The following is a 22,093-nucleotide window of genomic DNA, read 5'->3' on the forward strand; positions in this document are numbered from 1 at the left end:
TTTTCTGTTATGAGATTATGAATTTTCAGTTGTGAGATTATGAATTTTCTGTTATGCGATTATGAATTTTCTGTTATGAGATTATGAATTTTCATAAAATTCATAATCTCATAACAGAAAATTCATAATTTGATCAAACGCGCGCCGTTAACTCCACATCCGCGAATTTTTTTTTTTTTGCCTAAAAACGACGTCGTTTTGCCTTGTGTTCACCATTCTCGGTGAACACGATTCCATGGCATAATTTGCGTTTGACCCGGCATGTCTGTTGAGTCATTGAATAACTGTGATTTACATACTCTCAAATGCTCTGTCGGGTCGGGTTGGGAATTCAACCTTTTGGGAGAAGGCATATATATATATATATAAGTCTGCTCAAATGCGGTCGTGCCTTCCCGTGCGGCCACTTGAAAAAGGCACCAATATAATGATAGGAAAATGCGCAACAATGAAATGCACAAATACACCAATAACACACCCAAAATAATGCACCATAACTCTCACACCTAATTGTGCATTTCCAGACATTGTGTCGTGCTTTTATGCATACCTAATAATGTTACTTTTTTTTTCTGTGATGCATATACAATAGTGCATATTTGTATAACTATTGGTGCGGGGAACTGGCGATCGCACCTGAAATCTAATATATATATATATATATATATATATCATAATGATTAGCAAAATGGCCATTGATTAAATTCTGATTCAAAATACCATTGAGAAGAAATTAAAGACAGATAGTTTCACTATATATATGTGTAATCTCTAATTCACTTATATCATTCTAATGGTACGCGTTTGCAGAGCCTCCTCATTGCTGTTGAACTTGAGCGCCGCTACAAATGTAGTACAGAGGCAAATAAGGAAGCAATATATATATATGTATTCAAACGAGGACAACTATGGAGGATTGTGAGGACAAATGTAGTGGTGTGCCATTAGTGAGCCCATGCAGAATGAAGAGGAATAAAATTATTAATTGCTTATTAAAAGTTTCACATTTAGTATACGTGAAACTGTACGCTGTTTATTTTGCGTTTTAATTTGTATCACTTTTGTTGGTTTGCTATTTTGAATTGTGATTTGATACACATCAATGTGACAATGTTTTAATTTGAGTTGAATATAATTTTTGTTTTTGTTGATTTTTTTTTTTTTGAAGTTTAAATATGATGAGGGAAAATCAACATTTTGGTCTAACAGTCATTTCCCAAGTGTTAATGTAATCCTAAAAAATTATCTAGTACAACTCTAAAAGTACAATGTACAAAATAATTAGCAATAAAAACATGGACATAAATTAGGGATATAACTTTAATTGAGACTTATTATGTTTTTAGATTTTAGATATGAAAAGAATATTATCAACCTCTTTATAGTGGATTGAAATAGATATGATGTGCATGCTATTAATTAGTATTTTGTATTTAGGTGGTTAAGGTTTATGTTTAGGAAAAAGTGTCAAATTGGCCCCCTAAGTCGAGTGGATAGTGCAATTGGGTCCCCTAAGTGAAAAAAGCTCCATTCAGGTCCCTTAAACCTGTAAAATTGTTCAATTAAGTCCAAGTTGACTTGTTTATCAGGTTAAATGCATATAGTGTTGACACGTGTCCTTATTTTATTTTTTTAATTAAAAATATTATTTATTATAATTTAATTAAAATAATAATTATTATTATTAAAAAGAATTTTATTTAAAAAAAAAAAAAAAAAAAAAAAAAACAGCCGTGGCCGTCTGGCCACGGCTGTCCCCCGGCTGTCCGCGCTACGGCGTGGACATCCGGTGGCTTTTTTTTTTAATTTTTAATTTTTAATTATTATTATTATTATTATTAAATTATAATAAATAATATTTTTAATAAAAAAAATAAAATAAGGACACGTGTCAACACTGTATGCATTTAACCTGATAAACAAGTCAACTTGGACTTAATTGAACAATTTTACAAGTTTAGGGGACCTGAACGGAGCTTTTTTCACTTAGGGGACCCAATTGCACTATCCACTCGATTTAGGGGGCCAATTTGACACTTTTTCCTTATGTTTATGACTATAAAAAGCAAAGATTATAAACAAAATAAATAATGAATGTTATTAAACATGATGCTACTTTAGTATATTGTTTATCTATATTAAGTTTTATTTTTATGAATATATAGAAGAAAAATTATGAACCTATTAGACTATTATAGAGTGAATAGAAATACATATGAAGTACATGCATTTTAATGTTTATTTACATTAAGTTATAGGTTCATTGAGTACTATTGTTTCTATTACGAACAAATACAATCAAAATAATAAAAATAAAAAGTTATAGGTTCATTAAAAGATAAAACAAATATTATGAACATAAAACTTGATAATGTTACTAAACATGATACATTAAGATACTTAATATAAAACGGTATCCTTTTAAACTATGGTCCTCCATACAAAATGGACCTGGTCCACAATGTTAGTGACTCAGTGTGTATGTATGTGTAAATTCTTCCAAAGGACAATTGCAAATTAAAGAAATTTCTTTCTTCTTTCCCCAGCGCAAAATTTCTTTTTCTCTGCGGATACAAATTTCAAAAGGTAAGTCAAAACATTTTTGAAAACACAACAGCTTCATTAATTATCATTACTTTTTTTTTTTTTTGTGCGCACCAGGGACCCAAGCTAAGGTTCCGAGAATTAGTAGATTCGTTTGGTGGTCATGCCTCTAGCGTCCCTCTCCAAGAGGACCTTTATTGCATCAATGGGGTCTTCCAAAATTGAGGTCCCCCAATCACTTCTTTGCCCCAAATTTACGAGATATAGTCCGCATATTGGTTTCTTTTTCTACAGATGTGAAATATGTCACAATGTCTAATTAGCTCCATGGTGATCTTACAATCAAGGATAAGGGTATTGGACTCCGGATAAGACTCGCCCTCACCTTTGACCGAATAACCATCGCTTCCGAATTCATTTCCACCACCACTCTATCCATACCATGATTTTTAGCCAAGATGAGTCCCTTCCCTAGGCTCCACAGCTCCGCGACGAAACTGCTCGTGATACCAACTTTAGGCGTGAACCCCACGATCCAAGTGCCCATGTGGTCCCGGATGACACCACCCGCTCTAGCCATACCTGAGCTCGCTTTCCTCGCTCCATCTGTATTGAGTTTGACGAATCCGTAAATTGAAATCCTGGAGCTATTTTATAAACTTTTTAACGTCAGCTAATTGCTTTTAGCCGACGTTATAAAGAAAACAAATTAAAAAAAAATGTTTTAAAAAGAATACGACGTCGGCTAGATAGTTAGCCGACGTCGTATTATATTTATTTCTTTTTTTTTTAGTATATAACGTCGGCTAATAGGAATTAGCCGACGTTATATATAAATAATTTTTAAACAACCTACGACGTCGGCTATTTATACAGCCGACGTCGTAGGTTATTTATTTCTTTTATATTTTAATTTTTTATTTATAACATCGGCTATTAATAAATAGCCGACGTTATAAATTTAATTTTAAAAAAAATAATTAAAATGTTTTTAACGTCGGCTATGTATATAGCCGACGTTAAAGGCCCGACGTTGTATGTGAATTCTGTAGTAATGAGTGAATGAGTAAAATTACGGTAGGCAAATAATAGTATAGACTAGCCAGGTCCACCTTGTATTGTAAACCCTGATTCAAAGTGACATTCAGATTATGTATCTGGAATTAATATAATATATACCTACAGTTAGCAAATTATGTAACAATACAAGGTAGACCTTCGTCCATGGTATGACAATTGATCAAGGTCAGGGGCTCATTAGAGGTTTCAATATTGCAAAAGGCGCCGGGTGCTTGTCGATCAGGCGCGCGGTCGAGTAATTCGAGTATATCATCTCTATTTTTTACGCTCAAGACTTTGCAGTTGTTAGACTGTTATTATCACACAATCTAGTCAACCATATATGTTAAATGGTTAGTTGAGTACATGGTTGAAGGAATATAGAAGATGAACAACCAATCAGGCAAAAATAACCACTTAGTCAAGTTGAGCGCTAACTCCGTCGAGTTGGACACTGATTCAACCAAGTTTATAAAGTCACTATTGCATGCTCATAAGGTTACTAGTGTCGGTTTATTAAGTAATTATTGTAGACTCATAAAATCACTATCATCAATTTCTAAAGTAACAATGTTAGATTCATAAAGTTACCATTGTTTAATCAATCTTTGGTCTACCAAGAAAATGTCAAAAATTATATTCTATAGAGTAAATACCCAAAATGGTCCCTCGACTATAGATAAATTCACAAATTGGTCCTCAACTTTCAATTTTAACCGATTAAGTCCTTAAGTTTGCAATTTTGACACGATTTGGTCCTCCATCTATTTGACCATTTGTTGACCGTGATCGACGATCTCCAGAAGAACCTTTAGCTTCGTCGGAGCACGTGGAGGCCTCCAGGATGACGTTGCACCGGTTCGGAAACACGTCGTCTTCTTCGCTCTGGTACGAACTCAACTACATTGAATCCAAAGGGAGGATGAAGAAAGGCGACCGGATTTGGTAGATTGCTTTCGGCAGTGGATTCGAATGTAACAATGCGGTCTGGAAATGCAATCGGAACCTTAAAAAACCGATGATGGACCATGAAATTACATATATATCCTTAAAAATCACAGTCAACAAACGGTCAAATAGACAGAGGACCAAATTGTGTTAAAATTACAAAGTTAAGGACTTAATTGGTTGAAATTGAAAGTTGAGGACCAATTTGTGAATTTAGTTATAGTCGAGGGATCGGACCATTTTGGGTATTTACTCTATTCTATATTACAAAAACTTGTAGCTTATATTTTTAAATACGTACACAATATGGCCGATCATATTCCCTAGTCCCTACCATATCTCCAAAAATGAGAAAGAGAAAGACTTCAAGTGAATGCAGTTTAAGTGAGCCTAGACTTTCTTCGCTGCAAATTTTGAACTTAATATTTTCTCTTGACTCCAACTTATCATAGTGTGAAGCCGGGGCACACCTACCATGCATGGAAATTTCTTGCCACCTAGTTGGCCTTTATTTGATGCTTTTTAAAAAAAAAAAAATTATTTTTTTAAATTGAAATCATGGCATGTATTCCAATTTTGTCAAACTAATTTTCTTCTCTCAAAAGGTTGAATCTCCAAGGACCCTCCATATATATATCCCGACTTGACAGAATATTTGGAAGGACATAAATCACAGAAGCTCGATGACTTAGCATTGTGCTGGTGAGTGGCCTCACATTACCGTCGTTGAGGTGCGAACCTTAGTCTATTTTCCCGAATACTGACTACTAAACTATTGAGTTAAGTTCATGCGAACTTGATCAAGCTAATTTTAATCCTTATAAACCCACTCCTAGACTTGTGAGAAAGTAAATCAAGTCTCCTTAGCCTTAATTTGTCATTAGTCCTTTCGTTTTCAATGTTCACGGAAAAAGTAAATGAGGATGGGTATAAATCTTCTATATAATAAAGTTATAGAGCTTTGGCCAATCATAACTTAGCATTTTTCCTGTGTGAACGCATTTTTTTGATAAATAAAGATAGAGATTTTTCTTTCTCGTATTTTATTTTCCTTTCACTTGAAATGGATGTGATACTAATCTACTTAGTATTTAGTTAGACCATCGGTTGAGGGTTGTTATAAAATAAGAAGAAAATTAAATGAACAGGATTAGTTTTATAAAATAAGAAGAACAAAGAGGTAATACTTAATTTACTCGACTATAGTGATGTTTTTTTTTATTTAGTCCTCGATTTTAACGATTTTATCCAATTGTGTCTTATTTAATACCTAATTTAGTCCTCAACTTTAGTAGTTTTATCTAAGTTAGTTTTCAATTATAGTGATTTTACCTAATTTAGTATTCAACTATAGTGATTTTTTAGATTTAGTCATTGATTCTAACAGCTAAGGATTTAATTGGATAAAATGTAACTATCAAATTCGATGATAGTAAGGATTCTTTCTTTTACGAATTTCTCAAACCTGCGAATCAAATTTCATATTTGCAGGTTTGAGAGTAATTCAGAGAGTAATTCGTAAAAGAAAGAGGGATTTCTCACAGGTCTAGGAGTGAAGAGATGTCAATATTGAAATTATTGAATTGTCCATCAATTTAACACCAAATGGACGAAATAACAAGCGGATGACTAAATTGAGCAAAAACACAAAAGTCCAGAACTACATTAGGTCACCAAAATTGTTTAAGACGAAATTGAAAAAAACATCATTGTAGTCGAGGACCATTAAGAATTTCGCACTTCGCAGGTCATGCCACACGCCGCAGCGTTTAGGGGTTGTTTATCAAATTGAAAAAATGAAGAATTTTTTGAAAAAAATTGAGAATTTGAGAAGTGAAAGAATGGAAAATGGAAAATTTGTTTACTAAATCATCTCCCCAATTGCCTTACTTCTCTCCATTCTTTAACTTTGTGTATGTTTTTGGAGAACTCTAATTTGAACTTTTCCAAATGGAAGGTCCATCTTGCATCATGGACTTTTGGTCTAAAAATTATTTATTTACAATTAATATATTGTGTCTTATATATATATATATATATATATATATATATATATATATATATATATATATAATATATATATTATGTGTCTTCAATTAATACACTATGTCTATGTAAATAAATTGAAGCCACATAATTTGTTAACTACAAACACATAATATATTAACTAAATGTGCATAATAGTAAATTGTGAGCACATAATATGTTAACGGCATATTATGTGTATGTATTTAACATATTATTTACCTTCAATTTATTTACAAGCACATAATATGTTAATTGCATACACATAATCTGAATGTCATTTTGGACTAGAGTCCATAATACAAAGTGGACCTCGCTCCTTAGGTGTAATTTGTCATCAATGGCACCACTTAAATTTCATGCTTCTTTTGTCCACAAAAAGTAATATTCTTTGATTCTTTCTCAATAGGGTTCTCACATCCCACAACCCAATAAGATAGTGAATGAGCTAGTAAAATTACGATAGGTAAATAATATTATAGACTAGGTCCACCTTGTATTATGGACCCTCATTCAAAATGACATTCAAATTATGTGTTTACAATTAATATATTATATACCAACACTTAACAAATTATGTGACAATACAAGGTAGACACTATTATAATCCCACAATCAATCTAGTCAACTATATATGTTAAATGGTCAATTTAGTACATAGTTAGAAGAATATAGAAGATGAACAACCAATCAAGCAAAAGTAACCACTTTGTCGAGTTGAGCGCTAACTTGACCAAGTTAAGAACTGACTCAATCGAGTTGGGCGTTGATTTAACCAAATTTATAAAGTCACTATTGCATGTTCATAAGATTACTAGTGTAGGTTTATTAAGTAATTATTGTAGACTCATAAAATCACTATTATAGTTTATAAAGTAACAATGGTAGATTCATAAAGTTACCATTTCAGAGCAATAAAGGGGATTAGAACTATTGTTTAATCAATCTTCGGTCTACTGAGAAAATATCAAAAAATTATATTCTATTTTACAAAAACTTGTAGCTTATTCGCAGGTCTGTGAGTAATTCATGAAAGAAAGAGGAATTTCTCATTACATGACTGAGATTAAAGTAAAAAGAGACCAATATTAAGATTATTGAATTGTCCCTTTATTTAACACCAATTTGGTGGAATAACAAATAGAGTACTAAATTGAGTAACAACACAAAAGTTTGAAGACTATATTAAGTCAACAAAGTTCGTTAGAATGGAATTGAGAAAAACCACTCTAATCGAACACCAAAGTTCGTTAGAATGGAATTGAGAAAAACCACTCTAATCGAACACCATTTTAGGTATTAACTCGTTAGAATTCTAACATATTTCAAATATACTTTCTCAAGCTAATGAAGCACAAAGAGTCAAGTACAAAGAGTCAACAACGCCTCCACTAGACTCAATCTCATGATCTCCCACATGGGAGATGTCACTACATGTCATCTAAGCACAAGGTGCTTGGCCAATTATTCTCAATTGATGAGGAAAAAAAAAACATCATATTTATTACTCGTGTCCTACATGCATGGAAATGGAAATCGAGGATGCATGACTTACGCCAAGTCGCCAGTGCAAGTCTCCTTGATTTTTATTTTTTTATTTTTTTTATTTTTTTTATTTTTTGAGGGAACAAGTCTCTTTGATTTGGTCGCACATGGTAAAAGAGGATGACTATAAATTGAGTCATAAAGCTCCATATATCATCAACCAAATCTATTTGCTCTTCAGTTTCTCCTACATGCATATATACTGCATTTAAGATGACTATCACACCCAAATTGCCAAATATCCCATTTCTCTTGGTCCTTCTGATGATGATGATGGCATTTCTCTTTATTTCTGCCTACCCAGCTCGATTTTGTAAGTACTATGCATCTTCTCCATATTTATACTATTTTTTACTTTGGAAGAATCAATTCAAACAAACACAAACAACTCTTAGCCACATGCATATTTTATGTCATTAATTATTTAATATTGTTTTACTCATTGATTGTGCATGCTTATGATATAATTAAGAAAAATTTAAAACACTTTGTATAAATAATGAATAAATTGTTCCCAAGACCTTCTGGTCTAATGGCACTAAGGTTGAATTTTCATATGGAAGGTCATGAGTTTGAGCCTTAACGGAGGCGGCATTGGCCTCTTTGTACTTCATTAGAGTAATTTATGATGAATAGATATTACATTGTAATAGAGTCAGTAACGTTGCAGGCATCCCGCGACCGCAGCAGGCAAATGCACCCCCAGAATATTTCTCACCAGGAGGTATGTAAACAACTAAGAGCTCATTTTAGCGAACTAAACTTTCAAATTGACCATCTGTGGTCCTTCGACTTTCAAATTGACAATCTGTGGTCCGTCGACTTTCAAATTGTTACACCATTCGTAGTCCAAATTAACCACCATGGTCCTTCAACTATGAAATTTCAACCACCTATGGTTCATCCATGAGGACCACGACTAATTAAATTTTGAAACATCATGTGGTTAACTTGGACCACAAATGATAACAATTTGAAAGTTGAATTTTTTTTTTTTCGATTTAGTCCTCAATTTTAATAGTTTATTCAATTGAGTCATATTAATACCTAATTTAGTCTTCAACTTTAGTAGTTTTACCCAAGTTAGTCTTGTACTATAGTGATTTTGCCTAATTTAGTCTTCAACTATAGTGATTTTTTTTTCGATTTAATCATTGATTCTAACAGCTAAGGGCTTAATTGGGTAAAACTATCAAATTCGATTATTAAGCATAAAAAGACATTTAGAACTAAATTAAATTAAGAAAAACCACTATAGTCGAAACTATTTTTCAATTTTAATCAATTTGAGCATCGAGTTGTTTAAAATTTCGTCAATTAACCATTTCAGGGACCAAAATGGTGATTCTCACTTTTTTTTTTTTAAGATTTCATCAATTTAGTTCCTAAAAAAGTTTATTTCAAACAATTTTAAACAATTCGAGAATCAAGTTAGTTAAAATTGAAAACTAAAAACTATATCTATAAGTAAGAAACAATTGATGGACCAAAATATTGATTTCTCCTACATATATATTTTCAATTAGTTACTGCGGGCTTGCCAAGCTTTTAAGCATATATACGCACAAGCTCAGCTTTAAATTTGGAAGAGGCCACTCGAATTCAAATACCTTCTCCAAAAGGTTGAATTCCCAACGCCAAGGCTTTACACCCTGACCCAATAGAACATTTGGAAGCATATAAGGGTGTGTTTGGTTCGCATATAGGAATCGGAATCAGAATGGGTATCAAATACTTGGTAATGGTAATGTGTTTTGGTGAAAGTATTTAACATGTTTGGTAGTGGGGTGGAATGAGAATGGTTACTAATAGTAGTGCTTGAGAATGAATAAGGGAATGAAACCCTTATTATATTTGGGTATGAGTTTTTCAATTGATGGGGTATTTGAAACAAATAGTAGTGTTTTAAAAACCTATCAACCAAACAACAACAATCACTTTCATACACATTCCTATGGACAAAACCCACCAACCAAACACACCCTAAATCACAATGACTTTATAGCTCAGCAGACATGGCCAAATATCTGTGTGCACAAGGAATTTGTACACTTTAGGCATAATCTTAATACTGTCGCCACCGAGATTCAAACATTAGTCTCTTTTCTTAAATATTGCTTACTGAACCATTAAGTTAAGCCCGTGAGAGCTGAAATTGAAATATCTATGAGTACGAAGTGGAGAGACACAGAGCTTCACTGTACTATATAATAATGAATATTTGATTTAATTTGTATTCTCTAATTCACTTAGCTTATTATTCTAATGGTGTTTGCAGCTCCACATTGCATTAGAACTTGAGCACCGCCACAATTGTAGCACAGAGGCAGAAGAAGGAAACATATATATATATATACATCGCTCGATCAAATCGGCCCATGCAGAAGGGTGAAGAATAAAATTTTAAAAAATAAAAAATAAGATTAATTGCTTAAAAGAAGGAACCATATATTTACTGAATGTGAAACTGTTGTTTATTTTGCGTTTTAATGTGTATCAGTATTTGTTTGTTTGCTATTTTGAATTGTGATTTGATACATCAATGTTTTGAGTGTACTTTTTTTTTTTTCTTTTTTTTTTTGAATCTTTGTTTTTGTTGTACTTTTCTTTTGAAGTTTTAAATATGATTATTAATTTTCTATGATTGGGGTTATATATGGATCAATTGTTCATGCAATCATAATAATTTGAGATATCAAGGTAGAATGTCAACAAGAAGCTAAGAATAATAATACGGAGCGTGGATCACTCAATCAATGAATTGTATATTCATAAGAATTGATTACAAAAGCATAACTCAATGAGATAAAGCACGGTATGGTAAGAAAAATGCACATAGAGAATGGTTTAAACCCGTTGTTGTTGTAAATTGTCATCAAGAACAATAGTTGCTCGCAGTTCATTTGAAATTATGCTTGATCTAAGTAAAATTAAATATGCCAATGATCTTGTCTTGTGGTAATGTGGTATAGTGGCATGCATGAAGTGTCTCTTCTAGATGGGAAGTGACTTTTTGTGCTTCACGGTTGAGAAAGTAATTATAAATAGATACTACATTTCTAACGGAGCCCGTAGTACTAAAAAAAAAAAAAAAGAAGTAAAATTATATGTATATTATATTATTGGCTAAATCTTTAACTTGTAACATAATCGCTGGCTTCTCTAGCGACGGAGAAGGCAACCACTGGCGGCGGCCTTCTCCTTCGCTAGAGAAGTCGGCGACGCCGTCGGAGAAGTCGCTGGTTGCAAAGACCAAATTAAAAAAAAAAAAAAAAAAAAAAAAAAAAAAAAACCCTAGTGGGACTTGCGTTTGTGGTCTGACATCAAACGTATGTCCCAAACGTCATTTTCATATTTTTGTCCATAAAAATGACCAGTCACATTTTGAGAAATACATGCTTCTTCCTTCACATTTCAATCATTTTCCCAACTTTGATCTATTCTCCCAAATACTGATTACTGAACGTCTGAACCATTGAGTTAATTAGCCTGTGTGGACTTGGTCAAGCTAATTTTAATCCTTATAAACCCACTCATAGACTTATGATGAGAAAGTAAATGAAGCCAAAAAATTATCTTGTACAACTCTAAAAGCACATTGTACAAAATAATTAGCAATAAAAATATGGATATAAATTAAGATATAATTTTCATTGAGGCTTATTATGTTTTTAGATATGAAAAGAACATTATGAACCTCTTTAGAGTGGATTGAAATAGATATGATGTGCATGCCGTTAATTAGTATTTTGTATTTATGTACGTTAAAGTTTATGTTTATGATCATATAAAGTAAATATTATGAGCATAGTAAATAATGAATGATATTAAACATGATGTGATTTTAGTATCCTGTTTATGTATATTAAGTTTTATTTTTATGAACATATAAAAGAAAAATTATGAACCTATTAGGCTTATTATAAAGTGAATGGAAATACATATGAAATACATGCATTTTAATGTTTATTTACATTAAGTTAAGTTCATTAAAAGATTGAACAAATATTATGAATTTAAAACATGATAATGTTGTTAAACATGATACATTAGGATACTTAATGTAAGTCGGTATCCTTTTAAACTATGATCCACCATACAAAATTGACTTGATCCACGATGTCAGTGACTCATTGTGTATGTGTAAATTCTTCCAAATGACAATTGCAAAGAAATTTCTTTCTTCTTTCCCCAGCGCAAAATTTCCGTTTCTTTGCGGATACAAATTTCGTCAAAACATTTGAAAATGGAAACAGCTTCCTTTCAAAAAAAAAAAAAAAAAAAAATGGAAACAGCATAACGAAGACACGAGTTCATTAATTATCATTACTTTTTTTTTTTTTTATGGTGCATTGGAGAAACCTAAGGTCCCGAGAATTAGTAGATTCGTCTGGTGCCATGAGAGGGACTTTTATTGCATCAATGGGGTCTTCCAAAATTGAGGTCCCCCAAATTCCCTTTTACATACGTGAAATATGTTACAATGCCTAATTTGCTCTATGATGATCTTACAATCAACGATAAGGGTATTGGCCTCAGGACAAGACTCGTCCTCACCTTTGACCACATGAACCATTGTTCCAAATCTATTTTCACCACCACTTTGTCCATAACACGATTTTTAGCCAAGATGAGCCACTTCCTTAAACCCCACAGCTCCGATCTACGATGAAACTGCTCACTCGTGATACCAACTTTAGACATGAACCCCACAATCCAAGTGCCTATGTGGTCCCGAATGACACCACCCGCGCTAGCCATACCTGAGCTTGCCTTCCTCCCTCCATCTGTATTGAGTTTGACGAACCCGTCATCTGAAGGGGTCCAACTAACCCAGACTTGTCTACCCAGCGTGAGGTTGTTGTGCTTCAAGAGGAATTGTTTGGGCTTTTGAAGCGTCCTTAAGTGACCGCCTCATCGCTTCGCTGGCTGGCACAAGCACATTATTAAAAACTTGCTCATTAGGCACAGCAAGGATAGTCTCCATCTTCAGTTAACCCACATCTCCACCTTTCACCATTGACAAGAACACTATTCTTCAGGATTTTTCAGAGAAACAACGTCACTTTTTCCACGCACCGAATTTTAATTTCCAGACTAGTGTAGGTTTATTAAGTAATTATTGTAGACTTATAAAATCACTATTATCAGTTTATAAAGTAACGATGGTAGATTATTCATAAAGTTACCATTTCAGAGTAATAAAGGGAATTAGAACTATTGTTTAATCAATCTTCGGTCTACCGAGAAAATGTCAAAACTTATATTCTATATTACAAAAACTTGTAGCTTATTTTTAAATACTTACACAATATGGCCGATCATACTCCCTAGTCCCTACCATATCCTCCAAAAATGACGAAGAGAAAGACTTCAAGTGAATGCCATTTAAGTGAGCCTAGACTTTCTTCGCTGCAAATTTTGAACTTAATATTTTCTCTTGACTCCAACTTATCACAGTGTGGATGCATGGAAATTTCTTGCCACCTAGTTGGCCTTTATTTGATGCTTTTTTTTTTTTTTTTTTTTGAGGGAACAAATCTCTTTCATTTGGTGGCACATATAGTTGATTTAGTAAAAGAGGATGACTATAAATTGAGTCATAAAGCTCCATTATATATCATCAACCAAATCTCTTTGCTCTTCAGTTTCTCCTACATATATACTGCAATTAATTAAGATGACTATCACACCCAAATTGCCAAATATCCCATTTCTCTTGGTCCTTCTGATGATGATGATGGCATTTCTCTTTGGTAAGTACTGTTCATCTTCTCCATATTTATACTATTTTTATTTTGGTAGAATCAATTCAAACAAACATACACAAACAACTCTTAGCCACATGCATATTTTATATCATTAATTATATTGTATCATAACTATTATTTAATATTGTTTTACTCATTGATTCCGCATGTTTATGATTAATAAAAATTGAAAACATTCACTACGGGAAATTATGGAATTTCCGACCACCTGAAAGTGATCTTAAATCAAGTCAAAAGTCTTGTTCCGACCAATTTTCGTATCCGGAAAAATCTTAGTTGCTATTTCCGACCACTTTTTGGTATCAACTTGATTTAAGATCACTTTCAAGTGGTCGGAAATTTCATAATTTCCAGTAGTGATTTTGTATGTCATGCAAGAAATTTTTTCATAATAAATAATGAATAAATTGTTGCAGCTAGAAGACAGCTGTGCGAAATCGGTCCCGGAGACCATCATTCACCAGGAGGTATGTAAACAACTAAAAAAAAGCACATTTCAGCGATGGAATTGATAATTTCAGACAAAAAAAAAACTGCATACTTATTATTCACCAAATTTACTCCCATCTAAGTTGTATTCACTTGAAATGGATGTGATACTAATCTACTTAGTATTTAGTTATATCATCGGTTGAGGGTTGTTATAAAATAAGAAGAAAATGAGCAGGATTAGTTTTATCAAATAAGAAGAACAAAGAGTTAATACTTAATTTAGTCGACTATATATAGTGATGTTTTTTTATTTAGTCCTTGATTTTAACGGTTTTATCCAATTGAGTCCTATTAATACCTAATTTAGTCATCAACTTTAGTAGTTTTATCCAAATTAGTCTTCGACTATAGTGATTTTACCTAATTTAGTCTTTAACTATAGTTATTTTATAGATTTAGTCATTGATTCTAACAGCTAAGGATTTAATTGGGTAAAACTATCAAATTCGATGACCTTATTAAGCACAAAAAGACGTTTATGACTAAATTGAGAAAAATCACTATAGTCGAGAACTAAATTAGGTATTAACTCAGAAAAAATAAGGACTAATATTTTGAAGTTTATAATAATATTTCTTTCTTTTCTTTTCGAGTTCAAAAAAAAAAAAAAAAAAAATTGTTGCAGCAATTATGTACTTCTTTATAGTGTTGTGTATTAGTAATTTCTATTTCATTCTTAATTCTATATCTTGGCGTTGCAGGACCAGGTTGTGTTGAATGTTGATGTGGAGGTTGAGCACGCCCATAAATATCAAAAGCAAAGAAGATGATGAACCAAAAAAATGTGTACTTATAGATGATTAAATAAGCAGAAGTTAAGAACTTCATCGTATGTTGTTAGTACGTGATGAAAAAATAGTTTTTAATTAAGAAATAAATTCAGAAATATGTATGTGCACGGATCGGATATGCATGCAGGTATAATTTGAAAGAGAAAATGTATTTGCAATTTCGTTAGATTAATTTCCTAGATCAGCGAACCAGCCCGCCCATGCATTAGCTAAAACGGTCGGCTCTCAGTCTGGTCATATGAGTTGGGAGACTGTTCCCCTCATTTTCTTTCTGGTTTGGTTTAATATATATTCTTCGTTGTTGGTTTTCAAAAAAATTATGGTTTAATATTTTTTGAGTTAATACCTATAATGGTCCTTGACTATAGTGATTTTTCTTAATTTCGTACTAAATGATTTTGGAGATCTAATGTAGTCCCAAACTTTTGTATTGTTACTCAATTTAGTCACCCATTTGTTATTCTGTCAAATTGGTGTTAAATAAATGGACAATTCAGTAATCTCAATATCAAAATCCTGAAGATTATGTCCATTATGCCCTGAAGGCTTATGGTTGTACTCTTTTTCTCTTAACTTCTTTTTTACCACAGGATTTTCTTAAGTTAGGGTTTTTAATGAGGCGACCAATACAATATATGTTTTTACATATATCATGTACTCTTTTCTTCAATTAGGTTTTTCCCACGCGATTTTCTTAGTGAAATTTTTAATGAGGCATGAATATATTTTCTATTGTACTTTTTTCTTGTCTAGGTTTTTGCCACAGGATTTTCCTAGCAAGTTTTTAACAAGGCATGGTTATGGCAAAATAATGTCCGAGGGGAGTGTTGTAAAGCCTTATGTGGACATTATTCTAGCTTTATATTTATGATAGGATTCTTAATACGGAAGGATTCCTTAGAGTCCTAAAGGCTATTATGATAGAGAGATTATATATATAATTGTAATATTGTACAGATTTGATGATAATAAGAATTACTTTTCTCTATTCTTTATTCTTTTCTTCCTGCTATTATTACTCTTTCTTATTGTTCTCCACGAACTAAAGGCCGGCTGACAAACCTGCAATTCAACAAGTCCAAAAATTTTACGTAATTTTTTTCTTTATAAAATTTATAAATGTTAAAATAGGACTTAGTAAGGTGGAGCCAAAACAGCTACAAATGGTAGAGGTACAAAACGGAAGATCTCAATCTAAAAGACTATAGTGAAATACTTAAAAGCTTGTAGTTTACAAATAAAATCTTGGCGTTTTTATTTTTCAAAAACTTGTAGCTTAGTTTTAAATACACAATATGACCGATCATATTTCATACGGGATCTTATATCATTAGCTAGGGTCCACATAGTATTTTCGATCTTGAATCAAAACGACGAGATACAGAATTTCATAACACAAGACCTAAAAAATCATATCACAAGAGTGACAAGACATATACACATTATATATATTTATTCATTTTCAAATCTGATTTAGGTATACTTACAACACAAGACACAATTACATAGTACTATTTGTTTTAACTACAAAATTTCGTAACACAAAAACTCACAACATAAAACACATACACATATCTTGATACATGGTATAACGATTGGTTTCCTACAATATCCTCCCAAAATGACAAAAGAGAAAGACTTCAAGACAGTGCAGTTTAAGCCCGCCCAAACTTTCTGCACCGCAATTTTTTTTTTTATTTAATATTTATAATTATAATTTATAATTTCTTTTCACTTGACATCAACTTATAACACTTTAGGTGTAGACGGGCTACATTGACCGTGGAAATTTCTTGCCACCTACTTTTTTTTAGTAGATTATTCGTCTGGTGTGTAAGATTTTCCCTAATAATATATATTATATATTATATATTAGGGCCTTAATTAAGTGGTGTAAGTTGACTAGGTTTATTAAGTGGTCTGGTTGGACTTAATAACTAGTAGTTGTTAGTCAACCAAACTCTGTGCCTAATATAACCTGGATTGATGGGATACAGGATTATGGATTAGATAGCACATTCAGTTACGGTACTCAGACCGCTCAGTAGATACCAATACACCATCTAGGGTTCTGAGTCAGGTCTGAGGCAAAACATGGCTGACGGTCTACCGTTAAGAGGCAACACAACAGGAACATCAACTATGGCTGGAGATCAACACGGCTACGCTTCCGCTATCATACGAGGTTAGGTTTCTCGTATACTATGGTTCATATAGTTAGACTATTGTATATCTAACATTTGGTATCAGAGCCTTTATAATCTCTGTCTGGTTGATTGAGTTGCCTACGATCAACATTAATTTCTTTCATATACATTAAGGGTTTTTCGTATATGTTTTATATTAATATTTCAAAATCAGCATACAATTATATAATTTTTCTTGTATGTGTAGAATGAATTAACGTACTGTAGTTGTGTTTTTTTTTTTTTTTTGAAAAAAAAAAAAAAAAAATTCAACATGAAGCACAGTTATTTTCATATTTCATCTGGACTTCGAAATATTAATTATATCCATTGTTTTGGCTTTGGTTGTTTGACTTGGAATTTCCTGGGAGAACACGCAAGTCATTAAGGTAATTACCATTATTTTATATTTATTTACCATATTAATGTTTGCTTTAGTTAATATTATATATATTAATTTTGGTAAATGGTAATTATTTGGTTTGATATTACCATATTAATATTTCCTTAATTAATATTGAATATTACTCTTAGCAAATGGTAAATATATGGTAATTGCTTGTTTTCAGATATTAATGCCCTTTAGTTCCCTCTTAATTTTTGGCATTAAATCCATAATTAAATTACTATTCAATATTTAGCAAATATTATGTATTGAATTTGCTCTTTGAATTTTAATTTAATATTGAGGTTCATATTAAATTGCCTGAAGTATTGCAATTTGTTTAGGATATATATGAGTTAAATGCAAAATCCAAGCATGCTAAGTATTTTTTTTTATAATTTTATTGTTATAATAATTATGCATTTAGAAACGCATGTTTTAAGGTTGGATTTAACATATTATTAACTCATAAATTCATTATTAAATATCGTTCAATTTTGGATCTTTATGTCAATTTTGGACATTATGATCTACTAAAGCAGCTTGTTTGGTTTCCCTTTAATTTGAGCACATTTTTGTTTTATGTGTCTCTAGGACTTTAGAACCTATTTTGAACAAGCTATTTGGGACCTATTTTGGGTCATTAAAGTATGGATCCTACCATTTTGATTGATATTTTAATAATAATTAGAGGTCCTTATAACATGTTTATTAAGTTTTAATTATTACTAACTACTATATTTTAGTATTCATCGTTGGTAATAATATTAAGTTTTGGGTCTACTTCAGTATTAGACCATTTTTCATCCATGTTATAATTCACTTAGGCCATTGAGGTTTATGAGCCTAATTTGAGTAATTAAGTGCTATAATTATTGTCTTGATCTATTTTGAGACATTAAGGATTAAGGATTTAATTGTTATTTTGGCCATTAAGAATTACAAACTATTATTTAAGTTGATTAATTTTTAATCTATCAGTAGTTTTCAGGGCCTTAATAATAATATTAAGTCTTTAATTTTATGGCAAAAGCAATATAGTTTATATTGTTAGTATAATGGTAAATTTGGTTATTACCTTAACTTCAGTCTCCCTAAGTATCATAATAGTCATGGTTAATTATTATGTGGTAAATTGAGATTAGTATTTGGCATCCCTTAATTACAGTTTTGCCTTTATTGTAATTATTATTAATTAGCATTATTAATTACTGTTATTAAGTTTAGGGGCTAATCTCATTTTATTACTTTTCATAATAATTAGCATTTAATGGTAATCTGCTATATTTGGTACATTGGCATGATTACCACTTCATTTTACACGATTATTAATGTTGGTAATTAAGTCCTACCAATAAATTTTTAAACGTACCATTGGACGCTGCATCGAGTTTATTGACGGGATAGTGAAGATTGGGAGAATTCTGGAGTCTTTTCTTCTCTTGTGGATCGTCATCGTTGTTAGCGCAATGGGCAGATGCGGTTTGCACCATTAAGGTTAGTCATTAATTATCTTTTATGGTTGTTATTGATAATTAGTGCTACAGTTACAGTTAACCGCTAATTTGGACTAGTCACATATTTTATCTTTAGAAAATGAAAACATTAAAAGTGCATTACCATACTTTAGTTTGTCATTACTAATGTTAATAGTGATTATAATGTTACTTATTGCTATTAATAATTAATTAATGATAACATTAATATTGTTATGGTATTTAGATATGCATCTTAAACTGTTTCCAAATAAATTTATGTGACAATACTCCAGTTCAGAAAATAATTTTCTGGACATTAATATTTTTCGGACTTCAAATTTTATTAAGTTTTCAAAATTTTATCCGAAAACGTTTATAAAAGTTAGCGGTTTTAACCATTATTTTTCCATATTTAGTCTCCTACATACATAATGTGATAATATTGTTATGACTATTTATTGCTATTTTGGTTATTTGCAATTTTGCCATTCATAATAATAATATTATTATCTGAGTTATGGAGAGTGATTTTGAATCAATTTAGTAATCTTGAAAAAACATATTTGCTAGGCAATTGACTATTGCCATTAATTCCATAATTCATTTAGTTCTTGGAATTATGATTTTAGTTCTGATTGCCCATGTTTGGTTAAGTATGAATATTTGGCATAAATTCATATTCTTTAGTTGGTTCATACTTTCTAGATTGTTTTATGCATTCAATCACATTAAGTGCATAATATTAAGTTTAATTATGCAATTAGGGTTTGTGAGATTTTGATTTACAAATGCTAGCATATCCTTTTGGTTTGATATTGTTTGAATTTGTAAATTCAGTTATTTCTCATAAATTTGATCTTTATGCATTCAAACATTTTGTCATGGGCTTCCAGTTTAACAAAATTTTAAAGTATATATCCAGTATATTATTATTCAAAATGTTGGGTCTCTTTTGGTTTGAACTCATCGATGTTTGAATATTAAGTTTATACTTTAAAATCTCATATGGTAAATTGCTTTAAGTTATGCAATTTATTTGGAAAATATGAGTTTAATGTTTAATTTTATGCATATTTGTCCTAAGCATAATATTCTGTTTTAAATTATGCAATTTTATTATGCCTTTAGAAATGCATACTTTGAGATGGAATTATATTAGTTCCTATTTAAGTTGGACTTATGCATAAACTTTAGTCGCGGTAGTGCCTGAATTTAAGCACGTTTAGTCCGCTAATTTAGTTCACCATTTAAGCTTTACTCATAGGTGAACCCTACAGTTTTCTGGTGTATACCATACAGTTTACTGGTTTATACCCCAAACAGTTATACATTAAGTATATATGAATCGGGGAGACATACTAGTTTTAATGGTCATGACTTAAGAACATCTTGAGCCACTAGTCTCCTTAAATTGATACTCTATTTAAGGAATTGGTTTTCAGTGAGAGTTAGTCTCTAACCACCTTTCCTTGGAGTATATTTAGATTTTCCCATCACAATCTGGTATAATCTGTTTGTCAAAATTTTAAGTATTCCTTGACAATGTGATTTGATTTCGGTTCATTAAAGAATAGCCAAAGCATCTTTAATTTACTGAAGTCTCTTAAGTTTTCAATCTTGGTTAATTAAGGAATAGCTACAGCATATTCAGCTACCTAAGATTATTAAGTTTTAATCACATAAAGTTTAGGCAAAGAATTGATAATTGTCTAGTGATCTTATAATTTTAATTTGATTTTGGAGTAGCCACAGCATCCTTAATCTGTTAAAATTATATATTAAGCGGTTTATTTTGATCACATAAAGTTTTGGACATATCATTTGTGATTAATTGTATGTAATATGATGAAATTTAGCCCACAGGCAATTTCGTTATATTTGTATAATTAATCAGGATGAAATACTGGACTACGGTCATAATTTAGCCCACAGGCAATTATGTATCGGAATGTAGTTTAGTAGTTTTATCAGTGGAGATAGAAATAAATAAATTTATTTACTTTATGGTTATTTGTAAATAATTTTCAGTTCTATCATGAAGTTTAATTTTATGATGTAAACTTTAGATCATATTTCTTAATTTGCCCACAGGGATTAAGAAAAGGAACATGATCTCTTAAGTTTTTTATCATAATGATAGCAATGAATCTTATTGAATAGAACTTTAGCCTACAGGCAAGTTTTATATCATTTGATTCTTCAACTCATTTGATAATAGTTTCATCATAAATAAAATTTTTCAGTTGGATCTAATTGAGTAAAACTTTAGCCCACAGGCAAGTTTTATGTCACTAGATTCTTCTGGCTCTTTAGTAATTGTGAAAAATATTATAAGGGTTTAATTGGATTTAATAGAATTAAAACTTTAGCCCATAGGCAAGTTTTATGTCAATAAATCCTTCAACCCATTAGATAATAATTTTATCACAGTTTCTTAGAATTTATAAATTTAGCTCAATTATAATTCTAAGTTTCATGGTTTGCATTGGCAAAACATGTTTTTCAGTCACTTCCCAAAATTTAGTCACTTCTATTAATTAATCCACGAATCTTGCTCGTTCTTCGGACTAACTGTAGTAAGTTACGTGATTTGACATACATCTTTTGGATTCCATTAATAATAAAATGTATCTTTTGAGCCAAATTCTAACTTGGTTTTGGAAGGTGTATTTTTATTTTAGTATGTCCAACTATGGTGGGGAATTATATCTTCATTATTTAGTTGGACTTTAATTGGAACCAAAAATTGATTATTTAGTATGTCCAACTAATGGTGGGGAATTATGTCTTCATTTGTTAGTTGGTCAATAAATCAATTATGAGTATGTATATTATTAAGTTCATTTTATTAATTTTGCTGAAGAATGTT

General features: G+C 31.3%; 2 long non-coding RNA genes across 2 annotated transcripts; both read left to right on the top strand.

Moving 5' to 3' along the window:
- The first annotated feature begins 8,296 nt into the window (after positions 1–8,296).
- Positions 8,297–10,690, top strand: LOC109161113. The gene is made up of 3 exons (XR_002050881.1): positions 8,297–8,434; positions 8,792–8,845; positions 10,400–10,690. It is a non-coding gene; the product is annotated as an uncharacterized LOC109161113 (long non-coding RNA).
- Positions 10,691–13,698: 3,008 nt separating this feature from the next.
- On the top strand, positions 13,699–15,335 carry LOC109161112. The gene is made up of 3 exons (XR_002050880.1): positions 13,699–13,877; positions 14,309–14,359; positions 15,086–15,335. It is a non-coding gene; the product is annotated as an uncharacterized LOC109161112 (long non-coding RNA).
- Positions 15,336–22,093: the final 6,758 nt, after the last annotated feature.

This window comes from Ipomoea nil, unplaced genomic scaffold, assembly GCF_001879475.1.
Source record: "Ipomoea nil cultivar Tokyo-kokei standard unplaced genomic scaffold, Asagao_1.1 scaffold2921, whole genome shotgun sequence".
NCBI classification, from domain to species: Eukaryota; Viridiplantae; Streptophyta; class Magnoliopsida; order Solanales; family Convolvulaceae; genus Ipomoea; species Ipomoea nil.